General features: G+C 45.8%; 1 protein-coding gene across 3 annotated transcripts in view; it reads right to left on the bottom strand.

Annotated features, from left to right (window-relative positions):
• Nucleotides 1–20,026, bottom strand: part of RFX3 (regulatory factor X3) — a 703,712-nt gene that overhangs the window by 114,539 nt on the left and 569,147 nt on the right. The gene's annotated exons all lie outside the window — the stretch shown is intronic.

A 20,026-nucleotide genomic window follows, 5' to 3' on the forward strand; every position in this document is an offset into this window, starting at 1 on the left:
ACTCAAGGTACAGTCTCACCTTGGAGCGATACAGAGGCATTATGACATTTTCCGTTCTATTAACCATTCCCTTCCTAATAATTCCTAACATTCTGTTTGCTTTTTTGACTGCCACAGCACACTAAACCGACAATTCAAAAGTATTATCCACTATGATGCCTAGACCTCTTTCCTGGGCAGTAACTCCTAATATAGAACCTAACCTCGTGTAACTACAGCAAGGGTTATTTTTCCCTACATGCATCACTTTGCACTTAACCACATTAAATTTCATCTGCCATTTGGATGCCCAATTTTTCAGTCTCACAAGGTCCTCCTGCAATTTATCACAATCTGCTTGTGATTTAACTATTCTGAATAATATTTTATCATCTGCAAATTTGATTACCTCGCTCGTCGTATTCCTTTCCAGTTCATTTATAAATATATTGAAAAGCATGGGTCCTAGTACAGATCCTTGAGGCACTCTACTGTATACCCCTTTCCACTGAGAAAATTGTCCATTTAATCCTACTCTCTGTTTCCTATCTTTTTTTTTTTTGTCAAAATCATTTTTATTTCCAGGACATGCAGGTCAGAACGCCGAGTGTACAATACAAAGAAACAGTAACTGTATAACAACATCCAGCACTCAGGAGCCCAACCTGCACGCCCCTCACCATTTCCTCTTTTCTTCAGCTAGAACTCTGCAGCAACAATACACATTCTCCCTACATTCATATCAATACGCACGGCTAACAGTCTCTCCTGTCCCCATAATCCCCCCGTCTCGGGAGTCTGAGTGATGGAGGCCTTTGCAGGCCTCATAGATAAAACGCACCAGTAGTGTCCACACCGCTACCAGAGAAGATGAAAGGTGTAGCATCGACATCAAAAGTCAGCACCAGGCTGTTTGGAAGCTAGTTGCTTTTAGGCCGGCTTGTATATCCTGGGGTAGTAAAGAGAAGCAGGCGGATCAATAATCGCAATAAGGTTTATCGTACAGGCGAGAGTGCGTAAGAACGGCAAGCCTCTCCATCTGCATAGCCGAAGCATGTCGGAGGTACCAAGCGTGAAGTGCAGGACACGCAGGAGGCTCGATCCACGTGGCTAGTATTGTGCGGCAGGTTAGAAGGATGGCAGTGCGTTCGAACTTGTCCATTGCCCCATCTGTCACGACTACATTTCCCCGCAGTTGCGCCAAGAGGAGATGGCCCGACCGTCGGAGGTTGACCTCTAAACATTGTGCAATGAGTGTGAAAACCCCATCCCAGAATACCTGCAGGGTCAAGCAATTGAAAAGTCTGTGAGCGAGAGTGCCCAGGTCCAAACCATATTTGATGCACTGAGCATATGGCAAGCGGCCCATGCGGTATCGCCGCACATCATCGCAGATCAAATGGTATAAGATATGAAATTGGAGCTCTTGAAGGGTGATATCTGGTATGGTTTTATAGATTGACAAACCAGGTAAGAAAATTTGAAGCTGTGAGTTCCTCACCCCAAGCCTCAGTCCAGTACCGCGCCACAGAGCGGGCATAAGAAGGTTCCCTGTAGTCCTTGCCCATTGTACTCCATCCTTTGATTGAGTTCTATTTGAGAGTAACCTAAAAAATCTTTTGGGCAAAGGTTGATTCCAGGCGAAAGCTCTCTGGGGTCCACTGAAAGGAATGAAGGTAGTGGTGAGCCTGAAAATAGGCAAAAAAATGCTTGTGGGGGGATAGCATAGTCACGTGTCAAAGAGGCAAAATCAACCACTATGGGCAAGCCCTTTTGGTAGAAGTGAAAAAGAAATGGCAGTCCTCTTTGTAGCCAGTCATCAAAGATGGCCCTGTAATCCCTTCCTGGTACAAAGTTCCTGTTGCCCAGGAGCGGGAGCAGCAAGGAGGTCGTGCCCGCCAGGCGTGCCTGAGCCCGAAGCCATCTCCACGCTAGGCGGCAGGGCCGAACAAGCCTCATGGAAACATCCAGGTTGCGAAACGCTGCAGTGTCAGCTTGTAACAGAAACAAGGGGGCCCAGGAGGCGGTGATATTTGTTAGCAGCCCATCTTCGCAATAGACATAGTGGTCGAGTATCCTCTCCCCCACAAACTGGAGTTGACACGCTACATTATACAGGCGGAAATCAGGCAACCCCAGTCCTCCCATATCCTTGGAATGTATCATAACTGGATACCTCAATCGGGCTTTCCCACTCCCGGCCCACAAAGATTTCTGGAAGGTGTGCTGTAATCAAAGAACATCTTTATTTGGGAGCAAGCGGGGAGCATATGGAGTTTGTAGAGTAGTTTGGGTATGATTGCCATCTTAAGGAGGGCGCATCATCCAAAAAACGAGAGTGGGAGTGGGCCCCAGGCCTTCAATTGAGCTCCCAGACCAGTCAATGTGCTTTTAATGTTGAGAGCATAGAGCTCCGACAGGTCCTGTGGGATCCATACCCCCAGATATTTAATCTTGCCAGGAGCCCAAGTAAAGGGAAATGCCCTGGGCCATATATGCGGCAGGTGGGGGTCAAGCGAAAGGGCTTCTGATTTGGAAAGTTTATGGTGGGCCCTGCAATCTTTTTAAAGAGAGCAAAACTCCGCAGAATAGTCGGGACACTCTGCCGTGGTTTGCCCACAAACAGCAATATGTCGTCTGCGAACATCGCAATTTTCATTTGATGTCTCCCAATACAGAGGCCCCAAAACTCCTTGTCCTGTCGAAGGTGAATAGCTAGGGGTTCCAGGGCTAGCACAAACAACAGGGGGGGACAAAGGACAGCCCTGGCACACCCCACAGTGGAGGGGAAAGGTTTCTGTCAACGTTCCATTGATAAGGATCGTGGCACTGGGGACAGCATATAAGGCTTTGAGCCAGGTAAAAAAATTCCCTTCAAAACCATAATTTTGCAAACTCCAGAAAAAATATTCCCAGGAGAGAGAGTCGAAGGCCTTTTCAGCATCAAGACTCAAAAAAAGGGCTTCGACTTGTGAATGGTAGCTTAGGGCCGCAATCAATCTCCGGACATTTTTAACCCCCTGACGTCCCCGGATAAATCCGGTCTGATCAGCGTGTATAAGGGCAGGAAGAATCGCATTCAGCTGGGCTGCCAACACGGCCGCAAATATCTTTAAATCATTATTTATCAGGGAGATGGGGGCAATAGGAACCCACCTCCTGGGGATCTTTCCCGGGCTTAGGGAGAAGTATTATGGTGGACTGGTTTTCTACCTTGCTAATCGCATGTCCTGAGAGTAGGCCGTTGAAATATTGACCTAGAACAGGGAGCAGTGGGAACTTCAGGATCTTATAAAATTCGGGACCTAAGTCATCAGGTCCCGCCACCTTTCCTGGCTTCAACCCATGAATGATAGCATGGAGTTCGCTATCTTGAACAGGGCTATTCAACAACAGCTGGTGGACTTGTGAAAGCCTGGGCCACGAAAAGTGTTGAAAAAACTGGGAAGATGCTTCTGGGCTGCTAGGTTTTGCCTCGTACAAGCCCCTATAGTACTCTAAAAACCTCTCAGCAACAGAGGACACCGTAGTTTTAGGGACCCCCCTCCTATCCTTTATACTGGTAATAAGCGACTTATGCCCCCTCGCTTTAATCAACTGTGCCAGCAGCTTACTGGGCCAGTTGCCATGATGATATAATTGAAATTTGTAGTAATGGAGAGACTTCGAGGCCCGCTGGTGCAGCAAAGTATTTAGTGTCTCTCTAATGCTATCAACTATCTGTTTAGTGGTGGCTGATAAGGCTTGCATATGCCGTAATTGGGCTCTTTTAAGTTCAGCAGTTAGGGTCAGAATCTCATGGTTGTGTTTTTTGTTTTGAGTCGCAACATAAGCAATAATAACACCCCTCATAACTGCTTTCCCTGCTTCCTAAAGCACAGCCAGAGAGATATCCGGTTGTGAGTTATTTTGTATATATTCTTCCCATTGATCTTTTAAATATTGATGAAATCCCCTATCCAGTATGAGACCCGGAGGCATGCGCCACGAAAAGGGGCGTTTCGGGTGAGGTCCAATGCCTATGCTTACCGAGACCGGGGCTTGATCCGAGAGCACTATCGTGCCAATGGAGGCAGTTGTCACCCGGGGGGAAAAGGGAGTCAGCAATCAGGAAATAATCTAACAGGGAGTAAGTATTGTGCAGGTGTGAAAAAAAGGTATAATCCCGCTCCCCCGGGTGAAGGGCCCTCCATATATCCATCAGGCCCAATTCTTGACAAATTTGCTCCCAGACAGGGATCTTGATGGTCTATTGCCTTGGGAGGGGGTTACAGTCCTCCTGCTTGTTCAGCACAAAACTAAAGTCACCCCCAAGCAGCAGTGTGTAATGAGTGAGCCCGGCCAAGATCTCCACCAGTTTAGCGAAAAAGTCATGAGAGTATGCATTTGGAGCATATATGTTACACAGAGCTAACTGTTGTTGATGACACATCCCTGTACTATTATATACCTGCCACACCTTGTTCATCTGAAAAGGTAAGTGTTTGTGGAGCAAAACAGCCAAACCCCGCTTTCGTGAGGAGTAGGAAGAGGAAAAACACTGTCCCACCCACTCTCTGCACAGCTTGGCATGTTCTGTACTCGTCAGGTGAGTCTCTTGAAGGAACACCACTTGAGAGCCAAGTCTCTTAAAGGCCATTAACAATTTTTTTTCTTTTAATAGGGAAGTGGATACCATCCACATTCAAAGAAGTACATTTTATAGTAGCCATTGGAGTTAATTCAGCCGGGAGCGGCCACCCACGGTAAATTGCAACAAAAAACTGGAACCAGAGTACCTGGTGCTCCCCAGCCTAAGCTATCAGGATCAAAAAGGATAATAGACCTAGTCTGGCATGAAAATCCGGGCATGAATACGGTGCAACACTTTACATTAAATATCCCCCCCCCCCGAGTTCCCCCACCCTCCCTTTTCTCCATCCATCCCCCGCAACCATACGCACACACACCATACATACATCACTACAAGCCAGCCTTTCATTCTCAGCAACTCCAAGAGGCACAGGCCACCAGCACTCCCCCTTAGGAGAATGTCGGCAGCTTCCTCTGAACCCCCCCCCCCCCCCATGACAGATCATGAACCTAGAAAAATGAACAGTAACAGTGACCCATAACCAGTAAAATCGTGATATGCAACTGTAAAACAGAGGATGAACTTATAACACCCCCATTGATAATAGAGGTACGTTTCAAACAGACGAAGGCCTCAACAGGATTCAGGCCTTAAGAGGTTCTATCGCCCGCTGTCTCTAAGCACCGGTGGAGAGACATGGGAGACTTCCCCCAACATGGATGAAAATTCAAAAATCAGTGTAGGGAACCAGGGCGGCACCTGACATATAACTGAATACTGGAGACCACGAGCCTGCTAAACGTGATTAGGCCGGTGTATGCCATATTTGCTGTTTCCCGCGTTTTCAATATCTCCAGACCAAGGAAGCCGGTTGCTCACTAAGGGCCCTCTGGTGGCAGTGTTGTCAAGAAGTGAGACACTTCTTCCTTAGTGGTAAAGAACAGTGTCCTATTCGCATGTTGTATGCGCAGCTTCGCCGGGTAGAGCAGCGCGAAAGTGGTGCCACGTTTATGGAGTTCTGTACATACCGGGGCCAGGGCTTTGCATTGTGCCATTGCCGCGGCCGAGAAATCATTGAAAAGAAGTATTCTACTGCCCAAGTACTCTAGGGCAGGATGTTTCCTATATTCTCTCATGATCTGGACTTTATGACTCCAATTGAGAATGCGGGCCACTTTGCGTGTCTGTCCCATCCTGTGTGCTGCTCGCACCATAGCGGGCCCACCAGCTGCGCCAGGCCCAATTTATTTGGAAGCCAATCCCCCAAGAACATGTAGATTTCACTATCTGATACCGATTCTGGCAAACACACGATTCGGAGATTATTGCGGCAATTTCTATTTTCTTGGTCCTCAATCCGCTCGAAGAGAGTGGCTTGTTGGGTAAGCAAAAGCTGTACCTGCTGTTCCATGGCCACGAGACGATCATCCTGTTCCCCCATGCACTGCTCCACGCCGTCCAGCCGCTTTGCCTGGCCCTCCACTGCGGCCTTTACATCGTCCATAGCCGTTTGTATGTTTATTAATCTGTCGTCGAGAGCCGCAGAGACTCTTGACGAGATCTGGAGCAACACGTCCTCGGAAATGGTTGCCAGCTGTTTCGAGTTATCAGCCCCGGCTGCCATCTTGGGTACGTGGCCTCGCCACTCTGTAGTGGTGCCGACACGATGATGGCGCTTACTGCGCTCCCCGGTTCCGATTTTGCCTGGAGGCACGGCGTTTCAACGCTCCAGGAGAGGGGACCCCAGCCAGTGACAGTCGGGAACACGAGGGATCGTTTTTTGTGGCGATGTTAGAGGATTTGGGGAGAGGGGCCGCAGAGCTTGTTTCTCAAGCTTCCGCTGCGGGTGACGTCATCCCCAGAAGTCCCTGTTTCCTGTCTTTTAACGAGTTTGTAATCCACGAAAGGACATCGCCACCTATCCCATGACGTTTTAGTTTTCTTAGAAGTCTCTCTTATGAACTTTGTCAAATGATTCTGAAAATCCAAATAAACTACATCTATTGGTTCACCTATATCTACATGTTTATTAACCCCTTCAAAAACAGTGAAGCAGATTTGTGAGGCAAGACTTGCCTTGGGTAAGCCATGCTGATTTTGTTCCATTAAACCATGTTTTTCTATTTATTCTGTGATTTTGATCTTTAGAACACTTTCTACTATTTTTCCTGGCACTGAAGTCAGACTAACTGGTCTGTAGTTTCTTGGATCGCCCCTGGAGCCCTTTTTAAACATTGGAGTTACATTAGCCACCCTCCAGTCTTCAGGTACAATGGATGATTTTAATGACAAGTTACAAATTTTAACTACTAGATCTGAAATTTCATTTTCAAATTCCTTCAGAACCCTGGGGTGTATACCATCCAGTCCAAATGATTTATTACTCTTCAGTTTGTCAATCAGGCCTACCACATCTTCTAGGTTCAACGTGATTTGGTTCAGTTCATCTGAATCATTACCCATGAAAATCTTCTTCGGAACAGGTATCTCCCCAACATTCTCTTCAGTAAACACCGAAGCAAAGAAATCGTTTAATCTTTCCACGATGGCCTTATCTTCTCGAAATTCCCCTTTAACCCCTCGATCATCTAACGGTCCAACTGACTCCCTTGCAGGCTTTCTGCTTTGGATATATTTTAAGAAGTTTTATTGTGAGTTTTTGCCTCTGTGGCCAACTTCATTTCAAATTCTTTCTTAGCCTGTCTTATCAGTGTCTTACATTTAACTTGCCAGCACTTATGCTTTATCCTATTTTCTTCTGTTGGATCCTTCTTCCAATTTTTGAATGAAGATCTTTTGGCTAAAATAGCCTCTTTCACCTCACCTTTTAACCATGTCGGTATTCATTTTACCTTCCTTCCACCTTTCTTACTGTGTGGAATACATCTGGACTGTGCTTCTAGGATGGTATTTTTTTAACAATGTCCATGCCTCTTACACACTTTTTACCTTTGTAGCTGCTCCTTTCAGTTTTGTTCTAACTATTTTTCTCATTTTATCAAAGTTTCCCTTTTGAAAGTTCAGCGCGAGAGCAGTAGATTTACTTACTGTTTCCCTTCCTGTCACTAATTCAAATTTGATCATATTATGATCACTATTGCCAAGCGGCCCCACCACCGTTACCTTTCTCACCAAATCCTGTGCTCCACTAAGAATTAGATCTAAAATTGCTCCCTCTCTCCTCGGTTCCAGAACCAATTGCTCCATAAAACTGTCATTTATTCCATCCAGGTACTTTCTGTCTCTAGCATATACTGATGTTACATTTACCCAGTCAATATTAGGGTAACTGAAATCTCCCATTATTACTGAACTACCAATTTGGTTAGCTTCCCTAATTTCTCTTAGCATTTCACTGTCCGTCTCACCATCTTGGCTAGGTGGATGGTAGTATACTCCTATCACTGTACTTTTCCCCATCACACAAGCGATTTCCACCCATAAAGATTTGATTATTTAGTCTCATGCAGGATCTTTATCCTGTTGGACTCTATGCCATCCTGGACATAAAGCACCACCCTGCCTCCCAGATGCTCCTCTCTGTCATTGCGATATAATTTGTAGCCCGGTATAGCACTATCCTATTGGTTATCCTCCTTCCACCATGTCTCTGAGATGCCAACTAAGTCTATGTCATCATTCACTGCTATACATTCTAATTCTCCCATCTTACTTCTTAGACTTCTGGCATTAGTATACAAACATTTCAAAGTGTGTTTTTTGTTTGTATTTTCATTCTGATTTCTAATTGATAGGGATAAATTGGAATCTTTTAGCTCATGTGAGTTTTTAATATCAGGCACTTGGATTACTTTTCTTATTAATGGAACCTCACTGTTTGGATGACCTAATTCTAATGCGTCATTAATATCCTTTGAAGATACCTCCTTCTGAACCATGCATTGCTGAGCGACTGTCTGCTTTCCCCTTTGTTCTAGTTCAAAAGCTGCTCTATCTCCTTTTTAAAGGTTAGCACCAGCAGCTTGGTTCCACCCTGGTTAAAGTGGAGCCCATCCTTTCCAAAAAGACTCTCCCTTCCCCAAAAGTTTCCCCAGTTCCTTACAAAACTGAATCCCTCTTCCTTGCACCATTGTCTCATCCACACATTGAGATTCCGGAGCTCTGCCTGCCTCTGGGGAAATGTGCATGGAACAGGCAGCATTTCAAAGAATCTACCTTGGAGGTTCTGGATTTCAGCTTTCTACCTAAGAGCCTAAATTTGGCTTCCAGAACCTCCCTCCCACATTTTCCTATGTTGATGGTGCCCACATGTACCACGACAGCCGGCTCCTCCCCAGCACGGTCTAAAATCCTATCTAGATAAAGCGTGAGGTCTGCCACCTTCGCACCAGGTAGACATGTTACCAGGCGATCCTCATGCCCACCAGCCACCCAGCTGTCTACATTCCTAATAATTGAATCACCAACTACAATGGCCGACCTAACCCTTCCCTCCTGGGCAGTAGCCCTGGGAGAGACATCCTTGGTGCGAGAGGACAATGCACCAACTGGAGAGCAGGTCCTTGCTACAGGATCCTTTCCTGCTGTACTAGGTTGATGCTCTCTGATCATGAGACCATCTTCCTCCAAGGCAGCACCAGGGCTGCCAGTCTGAAGTTGGGATTTGGCTACTATGTCCCTGAAGGTGTCATCTATATACCTCTCTGTCTGCCTCAGCTCCTCCAGGTCTGCCACTCTAGCCTCCAGAGATCGGGCTTGTTCTCTGAGAGACAGGAGCTCGTTGCATCAGATGCACACGTACACCTTCTCACCGGCAGGTAAAAAATCATAGATGTGACACTTGATGCAAAAGACTGGGAGGCCCCCCTCTTGTTGCTGGACTGCTGCCTTCATCTCAAATTTGTTCAGTTCCTAGTTAAGTTTTAGGTTGCTATGGGAGTAGGAATGTGTCTAATTAGGGTCCTTTAAATTTATTAGTGTAGTCACTATATATCTGGTAGTGACCTACAAGGGAATGATCAAACTCTCAATAAGGTATAGGGAATTTGTGAAGTGAAGTTGCAGGGTTGATTTTTTTTTGTGTGTGAAAGTGGCACCTGCCTATAAATTAAAGGATGAGCTAAGGGTGGGAGGGTTGGGAAACAAACACACTAACTTGTTTATTTGCTGCTTTACAGACTATTTAAAAAAATAAAACAAACTATTTAAAAAACAAACACTAACTTCAGTTTATAAGCTGTCTTACTGACTATTTAAAAATTAAACACATTAATTAATATATCTCAATAGTTTACTTCTCCCCAATACTTTTAAGAATTTTCCCAAGCAGAACTTACTGATTCCTTTCAGCCACCAGCAAGGTGATTCTCTTCTCTTAGTGCTCTCAGCTTCCCTCTTTGAGTCTGTCTGTGACTCAGTGCTGAACCATACTCTCTACACAGAAAGTCTTGTGTTGTTTCCAAGACACATGGTGCCTAAAAGGAGGCAGCTGCAGGTTGCTTGCTTGCTCTGTTACCGCCATTGTTTTCCTTTGAAGTTTTTCCTCAAGCATAACAGAATTGAAGATGAGCTGGAATGCAAGCTTCTGGACCAACTTTCTCCATAGGTATTTGAGGGATTCTGAAGGCCTAACATTTGACCTCTGGAGACCACTGAAATAAGTCATTTGGATTGGAGGCAGAGCTAACCTCCAGGCACAACTGCTTGGGAGTTAAACAATGGCTTCCAGAATCCCTTTGACTCTTAGAGCTGTGTATCAGTAAAGATCTGTGTTGATCCTTCTGCACCTTCTATCTATATTCTTTTCTCTGTTACATGCTCCAGCACTCAGACCCTGATGCTTGGTATGAATTGGGGCAGTGAGACTGTTCTGTTGGGTCTTTATTCAACATTAGAGCTGAAGCAGTGGATATTTTCTTTGGCACCTATATACTATCAGCGATGGATGTGGTTCACGTTTGGTGCCAGTTCAGTTGAATTTGTCTTTTTCAAGTCAGAAAGAAAAGCTTCAAACCTAATCTTGCTATATTTAATATAAAACTAATACTTACCTGATAATTTCCTTTTCTTTAATAAAGACAGGTAGATCCAGAACAAGTGGGTTATGCACCTCTACCAGCAGATGAAGACGGAGCAAAGCTGACATCACAGTATATATACCCCTGCACTGACATCAGGCCGCCAGTATTCTCTGCAAAAGCTAACTATGGACAAACTAACAAAACTTGATTATTAATAGATAACTATTTGAGCACTCAGCCAAAAGGAAAAACACTGAGCTCAGACAAAGAGTGTAACAACACTAGTCTAGGGACTATAGTAACAGTTACAAGCAAACCCTGGAACATGCAGCCACACAGAAAGACAATGGCACAAATCGCTGGCAACCAAGGGCAGTAAGATGGATCCACCTATCCTTTTTAAAGAAAAGGAAATGATGAGGTAAATAGTAATTTCTCATTTCTTAGCATTCTAACAGATGGATCTAGAACAAACTGGATGTATCAAAGCTACTCCTGAACAGAGCGGGAGGTTGCCCGCGGTTCAATCAACACTGCCCGTGCTAATGTTTTGTCCTCCTGGGCCTGTACATCCAGGCAATAATACCTAGAAAAGGTGTGTAAAGAGGACCACGTTGCAGCTCAGCAAATGTTGATGGGAGACAACAATCTAACCTCCGCCCTTGACACAGCCTGAGCCCTAGTGGAATGAGGCCTAACTTGACCAGGCAACGGCTGCCCAGCATCCACTTACGCGGCCATGACTACCTCCTTAATCCAGCAGGCTATTGTAAGCCCGTGATGCCGGCTTGCCCTGTTTACTTCCACTGTGGAGAACAAACAAGTGATCCATCTTCCTGAGAGGTTTAGAAACCTTCAAATAGCTCAAGATATGCCGCTTGACATCCAAGGGCCGTAACTGGTGATATTCCTCCGCATCTTTTACCCTGTCCAGAAAAAGCAGGGAAATGGACTGATTCAAATGAAAATCCGAGACCACTTTTGGCAAAAAAGAAGGAACAGTATGCAGCTGTATCGCCCTGGAGTCATTTACAGAAATGGCTACCGGCAAGACAAGGCCTGCAGAACAAATTGCCACAAGAAATACCGTTTTCAAGCCCAGTAACCTCAAGGAAAGGCTACACATAGGTCGAATAGTAGGGCCTACCAAAAAATCCAAAACCAGATTAAGACTCCACAAAGGCACCAGTAACTGCAAGAGAGGACAAAGATGCTTCAATCCTTTCAAGAAACGGGCCATATCTGGATGAGCTGTCAAGCTTGCCTCGGAAACAGGCAAGAGCTGCCTCCTGTACCTTTAATGAATTAAGAGCCTGTGATGGGGTCTATATGCCGGCCTGGGGAGGAAGGTTAAATCCCCCAGAACCAGGAAACCCCAGGAACTAAAAGTCCCCGGAACTAAAAGCCCCAGGGAAGAAATTCAAGAGGGAAGGAAAACCAGGTACCTTCCTCCAGTAGTAGAGCGACAAGAGACACAGGTGTGGGAGGAAGAGGGTGGAGACCCGGTAACCAATCCCTGGCCACTAGGGGCGGAATCTCCTCCCTATAAAAGCGAGCCTCAGCCAGAGCAGTCTCAGTCTCCTTCTGGAGACTGAAGAGGTTGGATCCCGGACCGTGATGCCTGTCTTTTGAAGGACTCCGTTCCCAGGAAGCTGCGCACGCAGGGGAAACTGAAAGGAGAAGGACTGCAACCTTGGTGCCAGGAAAGGTGAGCCTGGGAATCGAGAGACCTCCATTTGTTTTGAATTGTTTTTCCTGATGAACTATTTCTAAAACTGCCAAGTGGGTGGAGTTATCTCTGGGAAAAGTTGTAGAGGCCCAGCGATATGAGGGAGGTGGCAGAGAGGCCAGCAGGGCCGGACTTAAATTCCTTGTTGGCTTGTTTTAGGACATTCTTTTTGTTTTGCTGGGACTTGTTTGATACAAAGAAGAGGACTATAATATAAAGTCTGAGACTCAGGCAGGAAGCCAAGCTCAGCGGTAGCTAGTGGGAGCTGGTAGCTCACCTGGAGAGCTTCAGTTTCCCAGCCAGCCAGAGCCCCGCTAGGGGAACCTCCTGGGATCTGGAAGAGGGATTTCCAAATGACTTCAGTTAGAGATTTGTAGTTGCACGGGAGTGTGCCTACCAGGTCCCGGATCCGGAACAAGCCAATCCGGAGTTCATCCACCGGGCGACGGATGTCAGGGCCAAACCTTTATTCAATCCAACCTTCAAAAATTCCAAAATGAGCGGGATCTTAACTGAACAAGGAAGAACCCCTCATTCTTCACACCAAGCCTCAAACACTTTCCAAATCCACACATAGGCTAAAGAAGGGGAGAACTTCCTTGCTCATAGTAAGGTGGCAATCACCATAATAGAATATCCATACTTCAGCAACCGAGCCCTCTCAAGGGCCATACTATAAGACAAAATAGAGTCAGATCTTTGTGAAGAACAGGCCCTTGCTGTAGCACGTCCCTGTGACCTGGAAACCGGAGGGTAGACTCTACCAGGAGCCTTCACAAATCTGAATACCACGGTCTCCTGGGCCACAAGAAGCACCATCCCCCTGTGACTCTTGATCTTCTGGGCCATGGGGGAAAGCATACCGCAGCTTGCCCTCCGGCTACGCCTGCATAAAGGCATCAATGCCCAGGGACTTTGGATCTCTCTTGTGACTGAAGAAGCGAGGAGCCTTCGCATTGCAAGACATTGCCAGCAAGTCAAGAAACATAAGGCCCCAGCAATTCACTCTTAGCTGAAACACCTTGTTTGAAAATTTCCATTCTCCTGGATCCAGACTCTGTCTGCTGAGAAGGTCAGCTCTTATATTGTCTTTTCTTGCAACATGCGAGGCTGAGATCTCCTGAAGATGCACTTCCACCCTTTCCATAAGTTGGGTTATTTCCTGCAACACTTGCTGGTGTTATGGTTGAGCAGTGTTTGGGTAGATCCTTGGGTACTGTGGCAGATGACCATGCCAACGGCGAGGAGCCCCGTGAGGAGCCACAGTACTAGGCTAGACTCAGAATGCACAAACACAATTAGTTCTTTATTATACAGCTTGAAGAGTACCACCAGAGGTGGCAGTAGTGAGGCAGTCTGGTAGTTGCAGTCTCAGGGACCTCAGCAGAGGGAGCCCTTCTCACCCAGTTGGTTTTGGGAGGTTCTGAAGCAAGTTTCCCAGCAAGGAAGTACTGTGGATGAGATAGAGTTAGAGTACTCACTAGGTGTTTGCTGTAGATATGCGATTCCACCAGGTTGTAGAAGGAAGTGCAGGTACTGAGGCAGGGAGAGCAGGCCCTCGAGGAGCGAGTACCTGTTCCCTGCAAAGCACCTGAAATAAAGCAGAGGGCCCCCAAGGAGCAGGTACCCAGATTAGCAGTTACCCCGTAGGGCAGAGAGAGAGCTTCCAGCTGCAGCACGGAAGCGGCAGAGTAGCGTAGACCGGAATGGATTCGAGTCCTTGCTAACTCAACGAGCTAGCAAATTAGATTAGGTTATATACCTGGATGGCGTGATATCAGCAAGGGAGAATGCCCCCGAGGTTTGCGCCAAGGTTGTAATAAAGACGTGGGTGGCGTGCGCGCACCCTAGTAGGTACCTGGGAGGAGCATGGCGGGAGGCTGCACCATAGCCGTTCCGGAGGTGCTGGAGAGGTCGGCTTGAAGATGCGGCGGTAGCCATCTTTCCTAGGTAAGCGGGAGGAGCCGTGAATAAGATGAGGCAAACGGGGCAAAGCCATCTAGCACTGATGGACGCAACAGCTGGCTCTTGGTTCCTCCCTGTTGATTGATGTAAGCCACTGTCATTGCATTGACTGACATTATCCAGACTGCTTGACCCTGCAATTGGTTGCTGAACCACACGTATGCCAATGGACCACATGGGTTTCCAGACGATTGATGCTCCAGAGAGATTCTTCTGCACTCCAGCACCCTTATGCTGTCAGCTCCTGATAGTGAGCTCCCCAATCCTGGAGGCTCACATCTTTCATTAGTACTAGCCAGTCTGGCAATGTTAGGGAAACCCCTTTCTTAAATGATTCGCTTTTAACCACCACTACAGATGTGTGCAGACCTCCAATCGGTAGGTGAATTCGAATTGAATAGTCCTGAGATTGTGGGCTCCAACGAGACAGCAGAGTGTGCTGAAGAGGATACATATGCGCCCTTGCCTAAGGCACCACCTCCAGGGTCACTGTCATCAGTCCGAGCACCTGTAGATAAGACCACACTGACAGGCATATTGTGTTCGTCAATAGACGCACCTGTGCCATCAGCTTCTGAATACAGCCCTCCATCAGGAACACCCTGCCTGCTTCATGTCGAACCGAACACTGAGATACTCTAGCGTCTGTGATGGCTGAAGATTGCTCTTGGCCAGGTTCACCACCCAATCTAGCTCAGGCAACAAGAAGATACACCTTGCGTGAGACACAGAGGCTCTCTTCCAGACTCTTGATCCAAATCAGCCAGTCGTCTAAGTATGGATGTACCAGAATCCCCTTCTTTCTCAATTCTGCTGTTACCACCACCATAACCTTGGAAAATGTTCTGGGCGCGGTGGCCAAACCAATAGGTATCACTTGAAACTGATGACGCCACCCGAAAAACACAAAATACAGAAATAGTTGATGTTCTAGCTGGATGGAAATATGCAGGTATGCCTCGGACAAATCCAGAGACATCAGAAACTCCCCCGACTGTACTGCCACTATCACAATGTACAAGATATCCATGTGAAACTGAGTCACATGCAAATGACCGTTGATACCCTTGAAAGCTAGGATGGGGTGAAAAGAGTTCTCCTTCTTGGGCACAACAAAATAAATGGAATAGCGGCCCATATTTTCTTGTGACATGGGCAATAGAAGCACAGCACAGATTGAAAAGTCTTGCCAATGTAACTCCACTGCCTGTCTCTTCTGAGGAGAATTGCAGGGAGACACCATGAACATGTCTCTAGGAATACTGCAAAACTCCAGCGCATAGCCATCTCTGGTCACCTCCAGAAGCCATTGGTCTGACGTGATTTCAACCCACTTCCGATAAAAAAGAGAGAGGCAGCCCCCTATCTCCTGATCCTGGGGGAGGGTCAGCACACCTTCATTCGGAGGCTCAGGGGATGGCACTACCTGAGCCTGGGTTGCCTGGGATGAAAGACGTGAGACTTACCCAAAGGTTAAGCCCTCTGAAAGGCCACTCCTCTATAGGGTCGAAAACATTTAGATCCCCTAGTACAACTTCTCATGCTGAAGGAGTGTGGCATCTGTTTCTTAACCTCTGGTAACCGAGGAACCTGGGATTCACCCCACTTATCGGCCATTTTCTCCAGCTCACTCCCAAATAAGAACGAGCCTTTAAAGGGCAACTTCATAAGGTTAGACTTTGAGGTTGCATCGGCCGACCAATTTCTCAGCCATAACTGACACCTGGCTGCTATTCTGGAAGCTACCCCTCTGGCCGAAGTGTGGATCAAATCGCAGCCCGTTCTGCCAAAAGGGCGACTGCTGGTTCCATCACTGCCCTGGAATTCACACCAGATTCATTGACCCTCCTGAGAGAGAAGTAAAGAAGAGTGAACCACCAGGGAACAACAAGAAGCTATCTGCAAATTCATTGCCATTGCTTCAAAGGCCTGCTTGAGGATGGCCTCAATTCTCCTATCTTGTGCATCCTTCAAATCCGTTCCCCCTTCTCTGGGGATAATCATCCGCTTGGTATCGGCACATACAAGTGCATCCACTTTCAGAAAGCACAATTGCTCTCTCTAGGTTGAATCCAGGGGGAACAGTCCTTCCAAGGTTCATCCCCCTTTGAAATTAGCTTCCGGGGCACCCACTCAAGATCAATCAATTCTTGAATGGTCTCCATAATAGGGAAGAAACATGAGGCTTTACACAAAGAAATCAAAATGGAACCTTTCTTTGGTTCAGACATGGATTCATCCCCCGGTACCCCCATCATCTGCAATATCTAGGAAATCAGAGCCGGAAACGTATCTCTATGAAAGAAGCGCAACATAGATCTATACTGCTCCAATTCCAGAAGAATTTCCCCATCCTCCAGGGAGTAAGGATTGGCTTCATCATCTGTGCCATCTGGGTCCCTACTGGGAAGACCAGCAGCAGGTCTAGGCATACTTTGACACTTACCCGCAGTACTAGGCATGAGGGATTTCACTGCCGGTGACCCTGACCTGTTAAGATTGGCCAGGGCCGAGGACTGTGCCTGAAGAAAACACTACAAGTCCTTGAAAAAATTCTACCCAAGAAAAGGGAGATGGATCCATGCCAAAACCAGGAGGTATCTGTCCTATGCCCACTGAATTACCTTTCCCTGGTAACGAACCAGTTAGGGGAGCTCCAAAGTGAGGTGACCCCCTCTGGCAGCTCTTTTTCCATTCCTGCATTAGGCTGGGAAGAACCAGGCTTAGTAAAATCAGATGAAGGCAATTCCACCTGAGCCTCCAAACAACACTGACACGCTAGACTGAGATGCCAGAATATGACAAGCAGCACAGAGGGAAAGGCGCTTAGGCTTCTTAGCTATAGGCACCATCTGTCTATCAGTACTTTAACAAGCACCTGAGAAGATTGCGTCCAGCTGTATTTACACTGCAAAAACTAGGCCCCCAAGCTCCCTGGAGGTGGGAATGAATGTTGGATCAGTGCTGAGCACAGAGACTGGAGGGAGAGGAATCCCTACACTTCCCTCCTTCCCTTTCTTTCTTTTTTTTTTTTTTAATAACTCTTTACCTGAGCTCAGTCTGTCCCGGCTTAATACAAGTTTTGTCTCAGACTGCAGAGGCAGAGGGCAAGGACAATCACCATCGCACTTGGCTTCCTGCAACTACTTGCCTTAAAGATGCTTTTTTTTTTTTTAACAGCTAAGTCCACGCCAGCTGAAAAGACCAGCTACCAGACCAAGGTACTCATCTGAAGGAGGAATCCAAAGATATCACCTCAGGAATTGTCAACTAAGGGAGGGACCCATAATAAATCTCTTTCTTTTTTCCTTGAAAACCTTTTTAAGCAATCCCCAGTAGGGAGATACACATCCACCATCTGCTGGAGACAAAGAATACTGGCAGGCTGATGTCAGTGCAGTGAGATATATGCCGTGATGTCAGCTTTGCTCCGTCTCCATCTGCTGGTAGAGGTCCATAACCCACTTGTTCCAGATCCACCTGTCCGAATGCTAAGAAACTGTCCTTGGTGAGCAGCTACAGCAGATGCTACAAAGAACTGAATCATTTTCCCTTTTCAAATATTTAAAGCAGACTTGGTAATGATCTGTGGTGAACTCTTGTGTTTGCACCTGGGATAAAACTTGAAGTGCTAGTCTATATTTCAGATATATCATAAAAAAATCATCAACACAAAGTTGAAACAAGAAATTTGATCTCAGTTAAAGAAAATCCTAAGAACAAAGATTTGGCCAGATGGTCTGTCACAAGGACCAATGCCAAGGTATATGGGCTCACTGAAAGGATTCAATGAAAAATAAAGTTTGAATTGCTGCAAACTTGACTAGGGAAACTAGAAGGGTCAGAAAGAGTTTGAGGTACGTAATTTTTGTTTTCAGTTTTCATTTTATTTTCCCTGAGAATTTGTCAGAATTTATTATAATGAAAAAAAAGGGAGGAAATAATGGGAAAAAAAGTTATTCACTTTTTTCCCCAAGATTTCCTCCCATTTTTGTTCATTAAAATAAATCTTGATAACTAAAAATCAAAGTCTCCCGGCATGCTGCAGCTGAAGAAGCTGAAAATTCCAATGAAAAATGCTCTCAAGATCAGCAGTAGTTGCCACTTTAGGAAAGTCTGACTAGCAGAAAAAACAAGCAAACTAGGGCATGCTGCAAGATCGTGGAAACCCAGGACCTATTGCATGTGCTCACAAATGTTTTGCAAACCCTTTGAAGAAAGCATCCAATTGGCGTCAAGTGCTATATCATTACACACATGTGACTAGTGATTCCACTATGTATAGAGAATGATGCATTCTTTGGGTATGCAATAAAGCTACCATCTTTTCTAATTGATGGGATGCTCAGGCTACTTTTTCTTTCTGTTCATAAGAACATAAGAAGCTGCCATACTGAGTTAGACCAAGGATCCTTCAAGCCCAGCATCCTGTTTCCAACAGTAGCCAATCCAGGTTATAAGTACCTGGCACATACCCAAACATTACATAGATCCCATACTATTAATGCCAGTAAAAGTAATGGCTATTTGCTAAGTCAAGTTGATTAATAACTGTTTATGGACTTCTCTTCCAGGAACTTATCCAAACCTTTTTTAAACCCAGCTACACTAACTGCCTTAACCGCATCCGAATTCCAGAGCAGAATTGTGCATTGAGTGAAAAAGAATTTTGTACGATTTCTTTTAAATGTGCTACTCGCTAACTTGATGGAGTGCCCCTAGTCCTTCTATTATCTGAAAGAGTAAATAGCTAATTCACATTTGCCCATTCTAGTCCTCTCATGATTTTATAGAGCTCAGCCATCTCTTCTCCAAACTGAACAGCCCTAACTTCTTTAACCTTTCCTCACAGGGGGAACCGTTCCATCCTCTTTATCATTTTGGTTGCTCTTCTCTGCACCTTCTCCAGTGCAACTATATCTCTTCTCAGATGCAACGACCAAAACTGCACACAGCATTCAAGGATCAGTCTCACCATGGAGTGATACAGAGGCATTATGACATTATGGGGTGGAAAGCTGCATGGCTCAGCGTGCACAAGTTGCACAATTGTGCACCCCCTTGCGCGCGCCGACCCTGGATTTTATAACATGCGTGCGGTTGTGTGTGCATGTTATAAAATCGGGCGTAGATTTTTAAAATCTGGCCCTGTTTTATTCACCATTCCCTTCCTAATAATTCCCAACTTTCTGTTTGCTTTTTTGAAAGCCACAGTACACTGAGCCAACGATTTCAAAGTATAATCCACTATGACACCTAGATCTCTTTCCTGGGTGGAAACTCCTAATATGGAACCTAACATCGTGTAAATATAGCATGGGTTATTTTTCCCTTTATGCATCACCTTGCACTTGTCCACATTAAATTTCATCTGCCATTTGGACACCCAATTTTCCTGTTTCGTAAGGTCCTCCTGCAATTTATCAGAATCTGCTTGGGATTTAACTTCACTTGTCATATACCTTGCTAAATCTTTTATAAATATATTGAAAAGCACTGGTGCAAGTACAGATCCCTGAGGCACTTCACAGTTTACCTTTTTCCACTGAGAATTGACCATTTAATCCTACTCTCGGATTCCTGTCTTTTAACCAGTTTGCAATCCATAAAAGGACATCACCTCCTATCCTATGACTTTTTTAGTTTTCTTAGAAGTCTCTCATGAGGGACTTTCTAAAATGCCTTCTAAAAATTGAAATGCACTATATCTACTGGTTCACCTTTATCCATTTGTTTATTAACCCCTTCAAAAAATGTAGCAGATTTGTGAGGCAAGACTTCATTTGGGTAAATCCATGC

This window comes from Rhinatrema bivittatum, chromosome 1 (assembly GCF_901001135.1).
Source record: "Rhinatrema bivittatum chromosome 1, aRhiBiv1.1, whole genome shotgun sequence".
NCBI lineage: Eukaryota > Metazoa > Chordata > Amphibia > Gymnophiona > Rhinatrematidae > Rhinatrema > Rhinatrema bivittatum.